We start from the raw sequence: 22684 nt of genomic DNA on the forward strand, positions 1-22684 counted from the left end.
GAAAGCCTAGATGATTCTATGACACGCTTTCTTGCAGATTTCTCCTCATGCCCTGACCTCGCCTTTGTAACAACCTGTAATTACCTTAGGTTACTTAAGCTACTCCTTAAGCAGGACCCGACTCCACAAGAGCGCGGTCTACCTCCCCTCTTCTTTGACCCTAACTCTATTGACAGCTGCGCCATGGCTCATCTTATGATGAGGGCTAGTCTCCTCCCCTCTTTTTGCCTAGCCCTCCTAGAAGATATGAATGACAGCCAATTCACTAGGTGCAATCACCCTTTCCTCTTCACCACTTCTCTCCACGTCCACATGAATCTGAAAGGATACATGCAAAGTTACCAATTTTTGAGCAAATCCATCCGACCCCCTTCCCCTCCTCATTCAGATGAAGAAAATTAGACATGGCTGTCATTCCACAACTGCAACTTTAAAAAAAAAAGAAAAAAGAGAAAAAGAAAGGAAGGAAGAAAGAAAAGGAAAGTCAAAGCAAAGAAAAGAATAACATGAAAGGAAAAGCACACAAGCACTCACTTGCAGAAGCACTTAAACACCACATAGAGCACTATCACTGCACCTAGGGGTTCTCAAGTTAGGCGTGCCCGGTGGCTTCGGTCGGCCGGCTCCACTCCTAATCCCCTAGCCCTTTTTGCTTCCCCACTTTATGCTTAGGGCATATCAAGGGCAGGACATACCTAGGGAGCTAACACTCGCCTATGGTTAGACCTGTCACCCTAAGCCACTTGCACCGCACCTCTCTTAACACAAATGGGGTCCTCAAGTGTGGGACATCACCCAAGCTTGCCTGCGGTTAGACCCGCCTCCCCATTCCACTAGCACAAGCACACTGTACTAACACAGTAAGGTAGACACTCCCCTTAGGAAGAGCACTGCACCTTCTCCTTTCAGGCATCACATAAGCGGAAAACCACCAACTTTGGAGGCCCCCGTCAACCACTCGCTATCCATCTGGCTTCCCCGACAAACATCAGCTTCCACACGCACCTGAATCTACATGTGGCCCTTCCCTTGACACCAGCATTGCCCAAGTGCCTACCATCCTACAACAACACAGAAGTGCCATGGGACTGGCACCCGTCTCGGAGGGGGGTAATGTTAATCCCAAGTCGAGATGGTGAAAAATGACGGAAAATGAAGGAAAAAGTGGAAAAAGCAAGGAAGAAGAGCAAAGACATGCAGACGACCTGTAAAAGCTAAGCCGAGACCAAAGGCGCAAATTTAAATAAAAGGTGCCTCAAAAAACTTAGAAACTCTTGTAAAAGAGTGCCAGGCTCCCTCTTGTGCCAATTGTAAAATATTAGACGGGCATAGGCTAGAGGCATAAGGATAGAAGAGAGAAATGGAAAAAGGACCTTGCCACAATGGCCGGTCATGTAAAAAGGGGATGGGTGTCCATGGGATTTTAGGGCTTGTATATAAAGTTCAAAAAGTGAATGGAAGCTCATTCTTTGGTGTGTGGCTAACAAGAGCTCTCTTCTTCTTCTCTTCTTCTCTTCTTCTTGCTTGTGTGTGCTCTTGAGAGAGGGAGTGTGAGAGTGTGAGGGAGTGAGTGTGTGGGAGTGAGGGATCAAGAGGGTAAAGCTCTTCACCATCTCCTCTTCTCTTCTTCTCTTCTCTTCTCTTCTCTTTTCTCGAGCGCGCGGCTATGGAGGATGGAGCTTGGAGATGGAGGAGGCTTGAGGATGCTTGAGCTAGCATCAAGAATCGTGGAGCTACCGAGGTGTGCAAGGGAGGAGGCTACTCACATTGACATCAAGGTAAGCTCACTACACTCGTAGGATCGACGACGCGTTGGCTAGGTGAGAGATAGCCATTAGAGCTCGCTTGAAACGCTTGAAGCAATAAGCGGTCCATGGGTCTTGGCGGTTGAGCGTGAGCTCCCACTACATTGTACCTGTTTACTATTTCTTTTAGACGAATCACCTTGTATATTGATCTCTTCAGTAATCGTGAGAGAGATTAGCTCATCAAAATCTGGAAATGGCTTCCGTACATATACTCAAGTAATAAATGATTTCCATGCCTTCTCATTGTTAAGGCCACTCGGAGTGGATGAAACCAAATCATCATCATCCGGCATTGCATCAATCACTGCTAAAGCATCTGCAATACTCCTCATCTTCAACACATACTGATTGATAGACATTTTCCCTTTCTTCAAGGCATTCAACTCTTGCTTGAGTTGAATCTTTCGTGCCTTTGTATTTACTGAAAACATGCTCTCAAAAATTGTCCAAGTTGCATGTGAAGTTTCTGTATTCCTGATATGTCCCAGCATAGTATTATCAATGACTGCAGATAGCCAGTACATCACCTTTTTGTCTTTCACATTCCACTCTTTCCATGCTTTTAACTCATCTGCAGTCGGAAGGATACCCATCTCTGGCTCCTTTTCTTCACCTGAAACAAACTCATAAAGCCCTTTCCAATGAGGGAGTCCGTCACACGAAACTTCCATGAAGGGTAGTTTTTCTTGTCGAGCTTCTCAATAATGGGATTTCCACTATTCTCTGCCATTATCACAAACAAGGATACAACACAACAAGCTAGTCTTATGCAATCTTTCATAGCATATGCACAGCAATACACCAAGCAACCTTTTTCACTAATTGCTCAATAGTACATGTAATCTGCAACTCGTTGGCAGATAAACCTTATGTTTGCTTCTTGCAAACACCTCAAAAATTATAGATTTGCAATCTATAACTTGTGCACCCACTTTCGATCAATACAGCCGAAATCACAGTGTATCCTAAAACTGTTGTCCGCAACCTTGCGGCTCTAAAATGGGGCCTGAAACGGCCTCAGATACCCAAAATAACTGTGGGAAAATCCTAAAGGGCCAATCTGCAGAATATACAGTGATCTACTCGCACACCAAATCTCATAGCAATCTGAGATTTTTGCTCGACCCTGCTTTCGGTGCCTCCACAGGTACTATCCAAGAGAGAGAGTGGAAGAATGGGAGAGCTTCTTATGCTTGCTCAAACCTTGCTTCTTCTCCTTCACTTCAGCCTTCAAAATCAGTCTCTCTCAGTGGCATGGCTCTGACACCATGTCAAGAATCGTGTGATGGGGGGATGTGCTTGAGCTGCTGTGCCAAACACACACTGTATACATAAGAGGAAGCTCACTTAAGAACATAAGAAGAGAGATGGAGGCCAAAATGTTTTCTTGCTGGTTTCTTCTTCTTCTTCCACACATTATAAAATGTACACAAAGTATAGATAAGATACAACATAAAGGAAAGTGGCCTTCTAAGTCAAACAATGCATAACCGACTAGACTAGTCGACTGGTGTTATATGTTTGCCAATTGTATGTAACAAACTAAATATAATAAGTGATAAGTCACTAGCCATGTGAGTATCATCATGACCATCAATGTGCTAAGTATAGACACGTGGACTCATCAAGCCAGGCGGTCCATCATCAATGTCCGCATGTGTTGAGTTTGCCATCTCAACACAAGTACCATCAAAAGTACATAAAATCAGGATGATTCATCATGAAAATTCCACATCAGTCCATACATAATTGCTTGTTGTAATAAATTACAGCTAGGTACAATGAGAGAAAACTGTAGGAAAAGTCAATGCACCAACTCAACCACTGACTATCAAAGCATAACCAACATCATGCGGGCATAAATTAGCATATGACAGTCATACAGACATCGAGAAAACACCCAAGCATGTCAAACAAATCCATTAGTAAGCTGGCACACCCGCTGTGTAATAGGAAAAAGTGTACACATCATTGCCAAGGCCTGACACAAAGAGATGTATGCTCATGGATTGCGAAGCCCAAATTAGCCCAAGTACATGTATGCGGACCACGGCATATCAACCATGCAACATCCAAGTGAAGAAGATTCCAGTCTCAGAAGACTCAAAGCTCAATACCATAAACCACCTGCTCAATGTCTGTCAAACATACAATGATGCTCCCACTGGCACAAAAGCCATATGGATCAAGCCAAGAAGCTTAAGAAAGGCATATGAGAGCACCAATGACAAAAGATCCAAGACTAGACATCAATAAGACATCATGAGCATATAGCATTTGTAGTCTCCAATCAGGGCATCCATAGACATAAAGTGTATCCCAAATACAACTCTGGCAAGCCAAGAAATATCCTAAGTAAGTTTCGGGAAGCCAGGTGCAAGCCTAGAGAAGGCACTAGTAGCAATTGGCTCCAAACAATGTAACTAGCATGTAGTAGTGGCATAGGCCAAGCATGTCAAGACTGGTCAGACATAGGTAACATACATGCCATATATACATCCAAGACGGAGCATCAAATGCATTCCAAAGCTGAGCTCAAGCTCAAATGAAGATCCAGAATCAAAGAGAAGCTCGATGTCATACCCCGAAGGTCAATACTTCATTGCATATCCCAAAGACATAGCACGAAACCAATAGGCATAACCAAACTGGAGGTAAAATAACTGGTCAACCAAGATAGCATAAATCCCAACCAATAACGAAGTGTCCACATCGAAATCAAGGCTCAATATCTCTCAAATAGCATATTCAAGCATAAACCATGATGACCAAGCATCAATACATCCAACAAGACACCCGAATGTCAACAAAGAGCATTATGCATAAGCCGTCCCTGATAAAACCTCGTTATGCCCAAACAATGCACAACAGTAAATCCCTGCATAAATTGAGCTATGGAAGCTCAAACCAAGTCCCAAAGCATCTCAAAACATTGGGCAAACATCCCCAAAGCATATGGGCATCAAATACCAAGCCTCCGGAGCATCACATAAGCTAAGAGCATGACATTTTCTTGTTGTAAATCAACTCAGATCTATTATAGAACATTATGTGATCAGAATTTGGCAGATCAAATATCGCCATTGTGTCTGGAGCATTCCAAAACCCCAAGTTAGACTCTTACCTTGCTTAAATCGGGTTCCGGATGCCCGAGATATGAGAAAAAATGGGATTTTTGAGCCAGATTTTGAAACAAGCGCAAAAAAAACGTAAGCTGCTACTGTGGGGCCTGCTGGTTATATTGAGAATAAGGGGGCAAATGGGGGCATACAAGGTACCGAATGAAGCCAAGGAACACCTACAAAGAGTTTATGAGGGCCGGGGAGAGGCGGGAGATGAAATCTTACCTCGAGGAAAAAAGCCATGGCTGCATTGAAGCTCCAAGCTCTAGGTCTTCAATCCGACTAAAGTAATGCTGGGCCAAGCTCCACGATCAAGCTTTGATCCAAAGCTCTGATACCAGTTGAAAGGTGAGAAGGATCGAAGCTTTCTTGGAAATGAGCTATGACGGAGAGTAAGAGCAAGAAAAGAGAGAGACACAAATGGGAACTCCAACAATCACAATGTGTGACTGTTGACTGGGCTTTCCTTTATTCAAACTGTCACTAAAAGAATAAAGAATAAAGTGATGGTGACGTGCGCTCACCACTTATAGTGTGCAGTGGTGGATATTGTTAGTGTAATAATACACGGGCGACTAGGCAGAGACGCCTTTACCCCCAACAACAATTCATATGATTAATGTATCTTCTCAGTCAACTTTGGATTATCCAATTAATAACATGTTAACGTCACCTGACTTTCCTTGTGCTAGTGATGTTCAATTGAATTGTTTGCTTTCTAAAACTTTGTGACACTTTTCTCAGCTTGTTTTCTTTAATTACCCTTCTCACCCTTACTTGATGGGCTTTCTCTCGCTAATGACAATAAGTCAAATAGGTTCTTCACTATGATCCTATGTGTAACCTAAATAGTTGATCTAGATGTGTAAAGTCCCAAGAGTTTATTATCCTAGTTGTGGATGTGACACTCAAAAAGGCTGGATGAGGTGCCTCAAGAAACACTAGAGATAAATGCACCATCAACTATCCCTGGAATGCTTGCAATATAGAGTTTGATAGGAAGTTCTAAACCATTTTTCCAACTTTTACCATGGTGATCAATAAGAGGTTACAAGTATTCATTTTAGAGATGTTCAATAGCCAATTAGTCCTCCTATGTCCTTGGTTCTCCCTAGAGCTCTTTGTATTGTGCTAGTAGTAGGAATCCTCCAGTATTCCATGTGTCACATGGAAATTTTTAATGTGCATTTTTGCAAGGTCATTGGTGCAAAGTCCTAGGATAGTTGTAGAACTAATGGAGATGATGAATGATGGTATGAGTGCACACAATCTCAAGGAATTATTGGTGTTTTTGTTCCTAGGAACTCCCTATCAAGCCATTATGACCCCTTGTTGGACCTAGATTGATAAGCCAAGCTCTTTCCTCCCCAATTCAGGTGGCGACAGTGTTCAAATGGTTAAATATTTGGACATAAGTCCCAAACGGTCATAGTGACTAGGAATATTGAATCTTATATTCTAGTTCTTTATGTATCTTGTGTTGAGATATCGAGCTCCACTCGTGATATGCCAGGGTGACCGTTGTGCATTTATGTCACCGATTTGTCAGTTGCAGATGCGGTTGGTACACCGCCCATGAATAATAGCTACATGACAGCTATCCTTATCTACTTTAGTTTGTGGCTCAGTTAGTATGCCACCTTAGTTAGTTGAGTTTGGTTTGAGACCCATATATAGGGTTCTTCTATTTCTATGTACTAGAGTTCTTTTGGCTTACACAACTAAGAAGAGGAAAACTGTTTTCAGCCTCCACCTTTGTGTGTATTCCCCCATTGTGCAAGCAAGAAAGCTACAAGTGAGACTCCTTCCTTCTTTCCCATAATCTTGACATGGTATCAGAGACTTGTTCATGGTAAGGAGCTCAAGAAAGCAAACCAAGTTCGCGGTGTTCTGGTAAGAGGAGCAGTGTTGCTTTCATTTTCTGTTTTGGGAGCAGATCTCTGTAGGTAGCATAATGGGAAATTGCAAGAGTGCATTGTCTCAGGGTGAGACGCCCTTCACGGTGAAGCAAGAGGGCAGTATATGATGCAAGAGAGGGCTTTAGCCCATGGTGACCCTATTTTTTGATTTGAGGCCATTTCGGGGCCTGTTTTGGAGGCGGAAGTTTTCTGCACGCACTCAGGAAAAGACCCTATTTTATGCTGTGCGACCACTGTTCTACAGGTCGGTGAAAAGTTACTGTAGAAATTGCATCGTATGCTTGTGCGCAGAGACATTGGGAGTTACAAAATCATCCTTGTTGCCTGTTGATGCAAAATCGTCACTTGGAAGTGACTGTGTGGTCAAATACCACTTTCGTCAATTTTGCAGATTTGCCCTTGTGAGGCTGAAGCTGTGTTCTTTGCAGTGACAGAATTTTTTGCAGTGTTCTGTAATGGCGTCTGATTCTCTTTCACAGATTGTCACTGAAAATCTTGACAAGAACAACTTCCAAGCATGGAAGTTTAGAATGACGAATTTCCTTATGGGAAAAGGATATTGGGAATTTGTTGCAGGAAATGAAGAAGAACCAGTTCTCCCTGATGTTCCCAATCAACAGCAAATGCATGCATTTAAAGCATGGCATGAGAGAGCCAGGAAAGTTATATACTAGTTGTCTATCAGTATTTCAGACTCTATGATTGTGCATATTCAGGATGCAAGTACGCCAAAGGAGGCATGTGACACTTTGTCAAAAATGTATAGCACAAATATGCAAGCCAGGAAAATGCAGCTCAAGCAAGAGTTGCATAATGTGCAAAGAGAAAGTATGAGCATCAATGACTACCACATGAAGGTGAAGAAGATTGCAGATGCACTTGCTTCCATTGGGTCGCCAGTGGAAGATGATGATTTAGTTTTTGTGACCTTGAATGGTCTAGGAAAGGATTATGCACAGTTCCGAACATCCATTTCCGTCCGTGAAAGATTTCCTGATTTTGAGGAGTTGATTGCTCTTCTAATTTCTAAGGAGCAGAGAAATGGTGGTGCATCTTCTTCAGGAGGAACTTCAAAAGAAGCTGTCTTCTACTCAAATGCTAGAAGAGGTAGAGGTAGAGGTAGAGGAGGCCGATCTGGAGGCTGTGGTAGAAATCAAAATATGTAGCAAACTCAAGAAAACCAGTCCTATGGAGGGGGATGTGGTAACTCTAGAGGCAGGGGGAGCCAAAGAGGTCGTGGTGGATGGCAAAGAGGCCAAAATGCAAACAACAATGTTGAATGCTACTACTGTGGTAAAATGGGTCATATGTCTAAGGACTGCTATAAAAAGTAGAATGACATCATGAATGGTAAATTGCAATAAGGGAATTATGCATCTTCTAGTAGACAGGGTGATGACAGAAATGAGCATTTGTTTATGGTGCAGCACATGAACAATTCTGTGACAAGTGTAGAAGAAAGAAACGATGTATGGTATGTTGACTCAGATGCATCAAACCACATGACAGGTCATGCAGAATGGATGGAGGATGCAAGGAAAATGGAAAAACCAGGATTTGTGGAGACTGGTGATGATACTGCACATCCTATTGTGCAGATTGGAAAAATTCCTTTGTCTATGCAGGATGGAAAAAAGAAATACCTGTCCGATGTATTTCATATCCCGAATATCACCAAGAATCTAGTTTCTGTTGGTCAAATGGTTGAACAGGGCTTGCAGGTTAGATTTAATCCTCATGGATGCTTTGTTGAGGATATGAAAAATAAAGGTCGCTTGATAGCAAAAGGAAAGAAGAAGGGCAGAATGTTTACGTTGGATGCAGACATGTCTGAATTGAGTGCAGCAATGTTTGCACATGGGATCGGTGTAGTTGCAGATATTGATATTTGGCATAAACCCATTGGTCATGTTAATGTACAGCGACTTAAATCAATGCAGGCCCAAAATATTGTTGCAGGATTGCCTAAATTCAAGGTTGCAGAAATGCATAAGGTATGTGAAGCCTGCCAATTTGGAAAACAGGCAAGGAAACCATTTCCTAGACATGTTCAAGAGAGTAAGAAGCCATTGGAATTAATCCACTCTGATGTGTGGACTACTAAAGCTACATCTCTTGGAGGCTGTCATTATTTTGTCACTTTTATTGATGACTATAGCAGAAAAGTTTGGGTGTATTTTATGAAAAAGAAAAGTGAAGTTTTTGGGCATTTCAAAACTCTTAAAGCTATGGTTGAAAAAGAAACTGGCCTGCAAATAAAATGCCTAAGGTCAGATGGAGGGGGAGAGTGCCTCTCAAATGAATTTGCAAGGTTCCTGCAGGAGCATGGCATAAAGCAGCAATATTCATGCAGTCATACCCCATAACAAAATGGAATTGCAGAAAGGAAAAACAGGCATATTGGAGAGGTATCTCGTGCCATGCTCAACGAAAAAGACTTGCCAGATTTTTACTGGGCTGAAGTAGTTGCTACAGTAGTCTACATAATGAACACGACTCCCACTGCAGCAATACATGGGATGACTCCAGAGGAGAGGTATACTGGTAGGAAACCAGATATTTCTCATTTGAAGATTTTTGGTTGCATTGCTTATGTACATGTGCTAGATGAGTTGAGATCCAAGTTGAATCCAAAAGCTGAGAAGTGCATCTTTATTGGTTACTCTCTGCAGCAAAAAGGGTATAGATGTTATAACCCTTCTACTCGTAAGTTTATAGTGAGCAGAGATGTTGTTTTTGATGAGATGAGTAGCTGGTATAAACCAGTAAATGTGATTGATGATGTAGATACACAAAATGGTAATGCTACACAGAATTCACAGCAGCAGTCACAAAATATTAGTGGACCTGGAGCGTCCTCTAGCAGTGGTTTACATTCTTCGCCATGGACAGGCAGATTGAGATCAGGAGAATCTTCTCAAAGCAATGCAGATAGTGGTATTCAGGTATCACGGAAAGGAAAAGAGAAGGTAGATCAGCCCATGTTTGATGTGAATGCAGGTCACTCTTATGTGGATGGTGAATCCAGTGGCTCAGAATAGAGCATTGATGATGAGTTGGGCATTCCTTCTATTGTTACACCTGGAGTAAGGAAGACCAGGGATGTTTTGAGAGCACCTGGGAGTGAACCTACTTTGCGCAGGTCTACCAGAGCTAGGTATCCTGTGGATAGGCTGAAATATGATGGATTTACAGCCATTCACTATGCATATATGGTCAAAGTGATACAGGAACTAGAACCCACTTCTTTTGAGCAAGCCATGGGAAAAGAAAAATGAGAGAAAGCCATGGATGAAGAAATGGATGCCTTGGAAGAAAATGCTACATGGGAATTGGTACCTTTGCCTAAAGGTAAGAATGCAATTGGCTGTAAGTGGGTTTATAAGGTGAAGCACAATGCAGATGGTTCTGTGAACAGATATAAGGCAAGATTAGTAGTCAAGGGGTATGTACAAACATATGGCATTGATTATGAAGAAACATTCAGTCCGGTTCCAAGGATGGCAACCGTAAGAGCAGTCATTGCTATGGCTGCATCAAAGGAATGGTCTTTACATCAGATGGATGTAAAGAATGCCTTCTTGCATGGTGATTTGCAAGAAGAGGTATATATGGAGCAGCCACCAGGTTATGTGCATGCTGTTCATCCTGAGTTTGTTTGCAGGTTGAAGAAAGCATTGTATGGCTTGAAGCAAGCACCTAGAGCATGGTCTGACAAGATAGGACAGTATCTTGTCACTATTGGCTTTCAGATTTCCAAGGCAGATTTCTCACTTTATGTGAGAAAAACAGAGAAAGGTATTATGCTACTTGTCATTTATGTTGATGATTTGATTATGACAGGTGACAGTGATGAAGATATCCTTCATGTGAAAATGCTATTGAAGCAGAAGTTTGAGATGAAGGATTTGGGAGAGCTGCATTATTTCTTGGGCATTGAGGTGATTAGATCACCAAGTGGGATACAGCTCTTGCAGAGGCAGTATGGATTGGACATGCTGTCCAAATATGGGATGACAGGCTGTAAGCCTATTTCAGTTCCTTTGGAGCAGAATGTGAAGCTGAGCGCGTAGATGCAGGTGAGCTTTTGGAAGACCCTACTATGTACAGACGCATAGTAGGAAGTTTGATTTATATGACTATTACCAGGCCAGATTTGAGCTATGCTGTTGGATTGGTAAGTCAGTTTATGCAGGCTCCAAGGAAACCGCATTTGGATGCGGCTAGACGCATACTCAGGTATATGAAGTCCACATTGCAATATGGACTATTTTATGAGACTGGGGTTCAGATACAGTTGCATGGATACACTGATGCTGATTGGGCTGGTAGTATTTCTGATAGACGATCTACCAGTGGATATGTGTTCTCTTTTGGGAGTGTTGCAGTCACTTGGAGCAGCAAGAAATAGCCTACAATTGCCTTGTCGAGCACAAAAGCTGAGTACAGGGGTGCAGCAATGGCTGCATGTGAGGTAGCTTGGTTGCATAAGCTACTTTATGATATGCATCAGCCTACAGATGGGCCAGTTGTCATTTATTGTGACAACATGAGCAGTATACACTTGGCAAATAACCCAGTGTATCATGCTAGAACAAAGCACATTGAGGTGCATTATCACTATGTGTGGGAGAGGGTTTTACTAGTTCTTATTGATCTAGTTTATGTCAGCACAGAGGATCAGGTAGCTGACATATTTACGAAGGCATTGGGCGCAGAGAAGCTGCACAAGTTCAGAGACCTGGTTGGTGTGCAGGAATTGGGATTGAGCTCGAGGGGGAGTGTTGAGATATCGAGCTCCACTCGTGATATGCCAGGGTGACCGTTGTGCATTTATGTCACCGATTTGTCGGTTGCAGATGCGATTGGTACACCGCCCATGAATAATAGCTACATGACAGCTATCCTTATCTACTTTAGTTCGTGGCTCAGTTAGTATGCCCCCTTACTTAATTGAGTTTGGTTTGAGACCCATATATAGGGTTCTTCTATTTCTATGTACTAGAGTTCTTTTGGCTTACACAACTAACAAGAGGAAAACTGTTTTCAGCCTCCACCTTTGTGTGTATTCCCCCATTGTGCAAGCAAGAAAGCTACAAGTGAGACTCCTTCCTTCTTTCCCATAATCTTGACATCTTGTAAGCCAATTCACAAACTACTACGATGACCTTCCATGTAAGAAAATGCAAGATATGATAATCTATTGCCTTCTAGAAGAGCAACAATGATAAGGAGCATGAATTGGTATGAGAAAATCGCAGTAACTAGAGAGTAACTAGAGAGTCATGTAGCCCAATGCACACATTGCACTCAAGGTGGTAGTGGTGTACTATGAACCGGCACTTGTAACTTGTTAAATCAAGCTTTCAACCCTTTCCCCTAGCGAGTTGCCAATGTTTCAACTAGATGTGTAGCAATTATCCTTAAGATGGTTTAGGTTCCTTGACCTGAAAGTGGCAATAACAGTTGTTAGAGGGAATGGTAAGATTATTTTCCCACTTAGTGGAGATGATATAGTTCTTCCATCATGGAATCAACAAAAAAGCAACTTGGTGGAAAAATTGCATTGAAGGTTGTACATAAACTTGGGTACTTGTGTTCATGTTGGATTAAATGGCTTAATATTTGAGTGATCCTAATCAATCACATACAATCCTTCTCAATTAGTGGTTAAGTGGTTAAATATTGTGTTGTCAACTCGAGGCATTCCACTTATGTCTAGTTGAGGTCATTTAGGGGGGCTTTTGAAGTTCTGTAAAACACTTCTAACAATGAGGCTACTTGTTGGGACCTCACTAATGATATTTTTAAATGCTCAAATGGGTGACCCTAAGATTAGATGCAAGGCTTGATGAAGGGCTCAAACAACACTAGAAGTATGTCCTGACTAGGTTTGGTGAAGCTTTTAGCCTTAGGTAATTGGTCTCCACCACATGGTGTGTTTGGATTCATCGAAATGAAGCTCTTGGACCAACTGCCTAGCCTAGTGATCGAGCAAATTGTCCTAATGATGGGGCTAATATGTTTTTCCAAATACTGACTACACATATAAATGAAGTTATCGGATTAGCTCCACCCAATCTACATGTTCGAATTCACTTAATTGAAGGAGCCAAACACAAAAAGGGGCATGTGTAGATTACCTTGCCCAATTGGGCTACCTTGTTGGTCAATGACTCCCATGAGGGCCAAGGCATTCTTCAAGGACCCCAATATGGGCCGAACCATAGAATGTGGGCCAAATAGGAAATGAATTACTCGAGGCCTTAAATAGCCAAATGTTAAAGGCCAAGGCAAGCTTCTTGGCTACCAAATCATGAAGTAATGCTGATGAAGTGGTGGCTAAATTGTAGCTTGGGTAACTACGTGATGACTTCAAGGTGGTAGTCGAGGCAATGTTTTTGAGGGGAGATGAATGGTGGCGAACTACTCAAGGTTTGGGGTAGCACCCACAACGATGGGGGTGGTGGTTGAGTGTGGGCAAGGTGGTGGCCGAATTGAAGGCCCTAGAGGCGGCCAAGTGGCAATAGAATTGCCCATTTGAATGACCTTTGGCTAATGAATGAATTCCAAGATTAGAAGGCTTTAAGCCTTGAGCTAATCGACTATAGAGTGAAAAATCCTTTAGGTCTTAGTCCTAGGCCCTTGAGCCTGAATGCCAAATCACAAGGTGATGGGCCTCTAAGGCCAAAGAAAAAGCCTATGAGGGAATGGTAAAGGTGATAGCCTAATGACTGAGCTACATGAAATGTATTGAGCTCTTGTGGTCTGAGTCCAAGAGATGTGGACCTCCAAGTATTGTGGGATTCCGTACAAATTGAGTGTGGTGGGGTCACAAGACCCAAGGTCACGGTATCTACGAGGCCTTTACCTTAGACCGAGATGATACAGGCCACAAGCCCCCTCCTTTGAGCCCGCAAGCAAGCCCTTTACCAAGCCCACAAGATATTAAATAGAGATTGAAAGTCATATTTTTTTCATGGTTTTTATATCTAAGGTTTATTCTAAGGTTATGCTATCTTGCTAATCTACTTCCAACCCGATTTTTTCCAAACTCAAAATTTACTAATCTCTCCTACTCTATGCATCCTACTCTATCTTACATCCATTTCAAGCTTCACTCCTAATCCATTTTGGAGTCCATTCTCCTATTCCGTTTTGGAGTAGTGCTTTTGTTCCAATGCATGATAAAGAGAATGTTTGCCTTCTCTAATGATTTCATTTTGTCTTGATAACGGAACCAAAATATCACAATTTTGTCAAGCTTGACCATCAAACTTGACAAAATGCTTATTGTTTCAAGCACTTCATTTGATTTGGTAATGGCCACCTCTCATGTAGCCTATACATCCTCCAAACTCATCAATCTATCCATTCTTCCCCCAAACCACATGAAAGCAAGGACAAACAAACTGATAAGGGTGTAGTGAACTCACCATCTTATCTTCTCCTAAATGTCACAAAGCAAAGGCTCGATGGTGGCTCCATGATCTATATAATGGTACTTTATTGATGTGTGACTACTCTAACATTGGAGTGGGTGGTTATGGGGGAAAGTTTGGCTTAGGGTTGATTACAAAGCTAACTCTAATTTCACTAGGTGATCAACCCAAGCTTTTGTACCTTCCTAACATTCTTGCACTACAATATGAAGAATAGGGATCAAGAACTCAACTGATATGGCTACTTTAGTTCCATATATCAATCTAACAGGAGTTTACCCCATGACTGTTTTATAAGTGGTTCTATAAGCCTAGAATTCTCCCATGAAGTTGTGATTTGAGTTTGATCTTGACATCAAAAAAATCTTAGTTAGCATTTTAATGAGGACCTTATTAGTCAACTTAGCTTAGCCATTTGCTTGAGGATAGTATAGGCTACAATTTCTATACAGGTTAGGAATGTAGGTAGTAAGTGCTCAACAAGTCTAAGCTCCTTTGTTATTGAGACGATCTCAATGGGTTTTCAAAGATGACTTGCTCCCACTAGAATCTTGACAAGATTTGGGTATCATTCTTACAAGTGGCACAATCCTTTATTGATTTGGTCATGTAGTTAATGGCCACAATGATTAACATGCTTGCTTAGGCAACAAGGCTAATGTGTCCCTTGAAATCTATACCCACTTCTTGAAGGATTGGTGGGCTATCACTAGGGATAGTCCCATTTTATTTTTTTTGAATTGATAACTTAGTTCTTTGGTACTCATTGTAGTGTTTGACAAACAAGCTACGTCCTTGAAGAACATTGGCCACCATACTAGGAGTACAATATCTTTCTAGCCATGTCACTTGCATCAAAATAGCCTTTTGCAATCCCTTCATGTGCTTCTTGTAGCAAATCCTCAATCTCATGCTCACATATGCATCTATGAAGATCCTCCTACCTCAATCAATATAATTTCATAGTATTCATTTGGTAGGGTTGGGACTTAATCATGAGATGGAACTTAAACACGAGATGGGACATATTAGGGGCAAGACTTAACCAGGAGAGGGTGAGTCATAGTTTCCCTATAGGGTGTTCTAGTAATCCATTCTCTAGGATGCAAACTATGTCATCCACCCACTAAAGTATCAAATCTACCTTAAACAATTGTGCCTCTCCTGTTGTATTCTAAAAAATTGGGCATCAAGGAGATTGTCATGAAATACAATAGCCTTTTGACTACTTGTCACATGTTGCATGTGATCATCCATAAAGTGTTTCTTTCTTTTGTGCAGAACTACAAAGAAATTGAATTCTAGTAAGAATAGAAGTCATTGAGCTATTTTGCCTATGACATAAGGCTTATTCATTAACTGTAAAAGTGCTTGATAGTCTACAAATAAAGTGAATGGCATTACTAATAAATAATACTGGATTTTTTGATAATATATACCATTCCAAATCTTCTCTTTCCATCATTGAGTTACTCATTTTAGTGTTAGTGATTTTTCTACTTCTAAAATTCTTAAGGGAATCTAGGTCATACTCATTAGATTGGCATATTACTCCTCCAAATGTGATCTTGGATGCATTATCCAAGGCTCATAGAATGGGTGTAGTCATGGGAGTCTTTTTCAAAGCTTCATATGAAGCTTGGCATTCATCAGCCCCCCCATTCCTAGATAATCAAGAGCTTGTCAAGCAATCTAGCTGTTGTAGCATAATTGAGAACAAAATGCAAATAATGCCTAGTATGTCCCAAGAAAGCAATGTATGCATTTTTGGTTGTGAGGTGGTGGGGGATCCATTAACACTTTAATCTTGGAGGAAATGCCATTATTTGTTTTCATGCGGCCTAATGATGTGCTTGACCCAAAATTGGCATTTCAAGGGATTTAAGAATAGTTGATACCATTGACACCTCTCAAAGACCAAGGGAAGTTTCCCAAGATTCTCCTCCAAGGATAGAGTGGATAGAAATGTCATCAACAAATACCTCGAGCCATTGTCTGAACATATCTTTGAATATGGTACACATTAGGTATTGAAAAGTAGTTGGCACACTAGTCAAGTCAAAAGCATGATCACGTAGGTTAATAATCTCCATTTTGTGGAAAAGGCTTTTTTTGGCCTATTTTTTGGGTGGACTTATACATTCGATTATAACCCAAAAATTTATGAAGGAAGATGTAAGTTTGTTTGGTCGTTTAATCATGTAATCCATGTGTGGCTATGGATAATGACCTCTCTTTATCGCAGTGTTCAGCTTTTTGTAGTTAATGCATACTCCTTTTTTTGTTACCTACTTGAGTACCATAATGATGGGTGATACCCAATCCGTATGTCAAATCTCATAGATAAATCGTACCCTTCACAACTAATGTAGTTTCTCTTGAACATGATGAGTGCATTAAGGATTCAAGGGATATGGTTATTTTTTGTCAGGCTTAGTGTTGAATCTTAATGGTATTATATTGGTTAGTACTTAAGATAGTATACCCTCCTTGAGGTTTGAGTAGCTCCAAGTAAATACGTCATGATATTCCTTAAGTAAACTGATAAGATGCTCCTCATCCTCCACACTAAGGTCCTCAATAATGTAGATCAATTTTGGAGATCCCATTAGCTAAATAAGGTTCATTCTTTCACGTTGGTTGGATCCTCAATGGATTCATTGGATTTCCCTTCTATCTTCATGTCAAGCATGACAATAACGTGATATCCCTTTTTGAACTTTGTGAACCACTTTGGAAGATCCTAGGGTTTCATCTAGATTTTGGCCTCAATTTTGTGGTTCACTTGGACTTTTTTTAGAGGCTCTTTGTTGACATCAAGTAGGACTCAAGAGAAATTATGTGCCTTGGTGTTTTGAAAGTAGCCTCCTCACTCATTGGACATATGATAGTCCCAAATTGTATCCCATGATCCTATGGAGGAGGAGATGATGTCTTCTTTGGCACATGTTTACAAGGAGCTATAGCAATCTTGAATACTATGTATCACATAAAGGATGAACCATGCTCCTTTTATACAACTAAGACATGCCAACATTGGTGCACTAATCCATCTGATGGCAAAGACAATTGAAGTGTACACAAATAATGGACACATACTCTCTCTCTAACCATCTCTCTCTCTATAACTATCAATAAAGAAGATATGGCAATGTTATGCTTTGCACTATTATGAGTTATTGGGCTATCTTGAATTGTTGATGGATGGCCCATAGAAAGTAATGACTATGTCACCACATCACAACATTTGACATCTCTTGATAGTTGTGCGACCTAGCTTGAGATATGAGCATTACTTACAGCTTAAGGATTAGATACATGGCTTGTCCGTGTGTCTAAGTACATAGAATGTCACAAACATATACTTCACACATGAAAAAGAGAATCGGATGTATGTACCACATGGAAAAGTTATGAGAAGAACCATTGGAGTATTCTTGTAAAATACTCAAAGGCATGTGTCTCCAAGCTTTGTCCCACCTAATCCTTTCATTTTTGAAGGTCTTAGCTTAGCATCACCTTCTCCTTTTATGTTCAAAGATCTTGACCACACAAGAGACTGACAAGTTTGAATTTTTGTAGAAGGTGTCCTCAGTTTGGATATTTGTAGAAGGTGTCCTCATATTCCCTTGTCCTCATGTTGATTTTCTTTTATACTTAGTAGCATTTCCTTAAATATGAGGAGATTTTAATGCTCAAATCCAAGGTCTTTTGAATGCCATGTGGCTCAACTCTATTGATAATTAGGCAATCACATCCAGTGTAGCCCCTTTGTATAGAGCAGTTGGGGTAAGGATATGCAAGCTTGATCAATCCCATAAGCATAGTGGTGGAAAGTGCTACCTATCCTTAAGCTATAAAGCACTATACTTTCCTATAATTTGAAGTAATGTCAGAGTACTTTTTTCCTTTCACTCAAGGGTTTGTGTCATTGACTACATACACAAGATTGTCTTTATGAGTCCAAGTCGCAAACTTGGAACCGAATTCACTTGTGTAACAAACAATTGTCAACTCTATGTCTTTATGAGTCTTGTTTGCATCTATCATCCACCATAGCCATGCTCTAGATCAATGCATTTTAACATGGTATCAAAGCCATGGTGAGCATGGCTAAGCTCAGCAAACTCTCTTTCAACTCCTCTTTGCTCCTGTCCAAGCTGATGATTCCATTTCTCACTTCATCTACACTCTCTAGCTCTTGGCAGCCATAGCCAAATTGGACATGTTCTGCTTTGAGCTCTTAGATCTCTTCAACCAGGAAAGATCTTGAAAATATTCCTTCTAGAGACTTCTCTTTCTACTCTTGGAGCTCCTCTCTATAACCTAAAACCCTGACATGGATGCCTTTCAAGACTAACATTGCACGTGCAACAACTCATTATCTAGAATGTGCTTGTGACCTGTCATACGGTTGATGCTACGCCTACAATGCGTGATGTTGTCCATGACCATAGGGCATTGCAAGCCCCATAGCTAAGCTACCTCCCACTAATAGGGTTTCTCAAATGATCCACTATATAAGCTACCCCAACCCAAAAATTAGACCCCTGTTTTGAAAACCCTAATCTGCCATAGCCAAGTACTCTTCGAGCATTTTTCCACTTCATTTTTCCCATTGTTTTCAGTCAATTATTGAAGCCTCCTTCACTCAGATCTGAAGGTTCTAGCAAGTAAAAAATTTCAAGAAGAAGATTTGGAGTATTGCATTGAAGATCAAGCTTGACATCAAGCACTTCAAGCTAATCCCTTACTTCCTTTGTACACTCAAGCTCAACCTCCTTGCTGACATATTATCAGTTGTTTGCTACTATTCTCAATAGCAAGGAAAGGATTCAATATCCAACTTGGAAGATTCAAGATCAAGATAGTATGTCTTGATACTATTTTCCACTACCATTGCTTGTGTCTCTTGAAACATTCAAAGTTAGCTTATTTCTAAGAATTTTGGTGCTGACTATTGTTGTTCCAGCCACTCTAGCATGGGCAAAGACTCTCCGACATGTGAATTCAAAGGAGTTGGGTTTCACTCCTTGTAGACCCACATAAAGCTTATCTTGATGAGGAAGGGCCTATGGGCCATCACCAATGGACAAGAGAAGAAGCCCCAGGACGCTGCCCTCAGCAATCTGGTAAAAAAAATGATGACAAGGCTCAAGCCATCATAAAGCTTGAGCTCGATTTGTCTGTGGATAATTGGTGTGTGATACCTTCACATGAGAAGGCAATGGAGAGCCAATAGGATTTACATCCTGTAAATGAAAGCACTCAAGGACTTTATGAATATACTCTCTCTGTGATAGATAGAGTAGTCCTTGCTGTCTATCACGCGTAATGCACATACCAAGAATATGAGAGCCATGTCCCAGATGTTTCATCTCAAAGCTCTTCTTGAGCTAAGGCTTAAGAGCATCTAGCTCATCATCATAAGCTTTTGTTGCCAAAAGCATATCATTCACATAGAATACCAAAACCAATAAAGATCCATCATAGGCTTTCTTTGTGTACAAGCATGGATCCATAGCACTACGGCTATAGCCTTGTGATTGCATAAATGCATCGAACTTATGATACCATTCCCTAGGTGCGTGCTTCAAGCCATAAAGACTTTTCCTCAATCTACACACTAGGTGTTCCCTTCCAGGCTTTGCAAAGCCCTTAGGATGCTCCATGTAAATCTCATCATGCAAGACCCCATGTAAAAAAGCCATCTTAATATCCAATTGATACAAGTCCAAGTCAAGCTATTCAGCCAAAGCCAAGATAAGCGTAGGGTGGTCATCTTGAACATAGGAGAGAACATCTCATCAAAGTCAATACCATACTCCTGCTTAAAATACTTTGCTACCAATCTGGCCTTGTATGCCGACTTGGGGTGTCCAGGGATACTTTTCAACTTGTACACTTACTTGCGAGGCAAAGCTCTCTTGCCACTAGGCAAGAGAGCTTTTCCTAGGCAAGGAAACCAAATCCCATGTACCTATTCTTATGCAACGTGTCAATCTCAAGTCACAGCATTTAGAAGGTCGTCTATCTCTAGTAGAACGTGTCAATGTAGGCTATGTTGCCTGTTCAATATCCTGTTTAATATTCTGTGTAACATCTTGTCTAACATCCTGGCCATGAGAATCGACTGGTGCAGGAGGCTGTCTAGCTAGTTGTACGAGAGCAGGGGCTTTGCTTGAAAGATAACCTTGCATATCTCAACAACTTTCTCAGGTTGTATATGTATTTTGTCCTCATGGAACACAACATCATGGTTGTGGATCACTTTCCACACTTGCGGATCCCAAAGACGATATTCCATCTCACCTACATCTCCAAAGCCAAGGAAAATGCATTTCACACTTTTAAGATCTAGCTTATTGTGTTTATCCTTGGGCACATGGAGAATGGCCTCACATCCAAAGACACGCAAATGAGCATATGAGGGAGGCCTTCATGTCCATACCTCCTTTGCAACCTAGAAGTCAATACCACTACAAGGTGACCTATTAATGAGATGCATGACAATAGAGACTGCCTTAGCCCAAAAATGTTGTGGTAAGCTTGCTTGGCTAAGCATACTGTGGATCCTCTCCTAGATAGTCCTATTCATATGCTCAGGCATACCATTCTGGGGAGGGTTATAAGGGGCGGTCAATTGATGCTTAATACCTTGCTCGTCACAAAATTGCTCAAAGACATGCGAGACGTACTCACCCACCTTATCAATCCTTAGGCATTTCAACCTATGCCTAGACTGATTCTCTGCTAAAGCAAGCGAGCGTGGCTGAATCAGATTTTTGTTTTATGGGATAAGCCCAAATCTTACATGAATAGTCATCAATAAATGTGACAAAGTACTTCACACCCCTTAATTACTGATAGGGTATGGGTCCACATAAATTTGAATATACAAGAGCCAAAGGCTCACCCATGCGTGGAATACCAGACTTTTTATGAAAATTCCTCGTCTACCTACCATATACACAATGATCACATGACTCAAAATGCTAGTCAAAAGGTGGAAGATATTGCAAAGCACTAAGAATTTTCATTCCCTTAAATGACATATGCCCGAGATGAGCATGCTAGAGAAATACACGTGGGATAGAACCCACTGACAAAACATGGTCAATAGTACGAGATACAACGAAGGGGTAGAGGCTGTGAGACTTGGCACCTTTTGTAAGAACAAGCTTGCCATGAGTTATCTTCCATACACAATCACCAAAGCATATATGATAACCTACATCATGAAGTTTCCCAGCAAACATAAGACTTTTAGTCGGTGTGGGTACATGACGTGCATTATGAAGAAAATAAGTGCTACTAGAGGGAAACTATAGAGTGACATCACCAATGCCAATAATAGCAAGAGACCGATCATCACCTAAGCGCACAGTACCAGATACATTGCGATAGGTATGAAACCACTCATGGTAGGGGGTCACATGAAGAGATGCACCCAAATCCAAGAGCCAACACTGTGCATGAATAGACTGAGCCTCGCTCAGCTAAGAGGCATCACATGAAGAGGCTTTTAAGATGTAGTCACCATTAGACTCCTTAGGCTCTGCATGACATTTATCTCCTCAATCTTTATGCTGGACTTTGCAGGTATAATGCTATGATAATTGGATTTGTCTTGCAACTTTTTCTTTCCCCTTTTCTTTGCGCTTGTCATTACGCATCTTATGGCATTGTGTGTCATGATTTCCCACAATAATGGCATGAAAGATCAGACTTATGTCCATGGGACTTGCTGCATCCATGTGACTTAGACTAGGACTTCTGAGAGTCCTTCCCATGACGATCATTATCTTTCTTGCCACTTCTGCCACCTCTAACGGATAAATCATGTGAATTGCGGGAAGCATAATTTCTTTTCTTGTTAATTTCTTCAATAAAAAAAGAGCACTCTCTACATCTTGCAATTTCAGCCCATCAAGTTTGTTGGTACAGATTGCAATGCAAAATACATCCCAAGACCCAAGTAAACTACGAAGAAAAAACAAAGGATGCAGATTATCCTGAAACTCAATACCTTGTTGAAGCAGATTCTTCATGATAGAATGAAACTAGCTAAAGTGAGCAAACAATGGGGTCCCCTCCTTCATGTGGAGATCCATCAATGTTTAAGCCAATATATCTCAGAAGCAAGGCTCTACTTTGCATAAAGTTCTTGAATCTTTTCCCATAGATTCCATGCACTCTAATATTCATCTTCAACAACATTATTATGGACCTCTTCAGAGAGTGATAAAATGATAGTGGACTTACATAGTGCATCTAAATTAGCCTAGTCATGATCATCCATATTCTTGGGTTTAATACATTTGTTTCTTAGTGGCTTAATATGCAATTTTTGTACCAAAACCTACCATATTTGAGATTTCCAGTAGCCATAG

Source organism: Lygodium microphyllum, chromosome 24, assembly GCF_053477565.2.
Source record: "Lygodium microphyllum isolate KBCC chromosome 24, Lygodium_microphyllum_v1.1.10, whole genome shotgun sequence".
Classification (NCBI taxonomy): domain Eukaryota; kingdom Viridiplantae; phylum Streptophyta; class Polypodiopsida; order Schizaeales; family Lygodiaceae; genus Lygodium; species Lygodium microphyllum.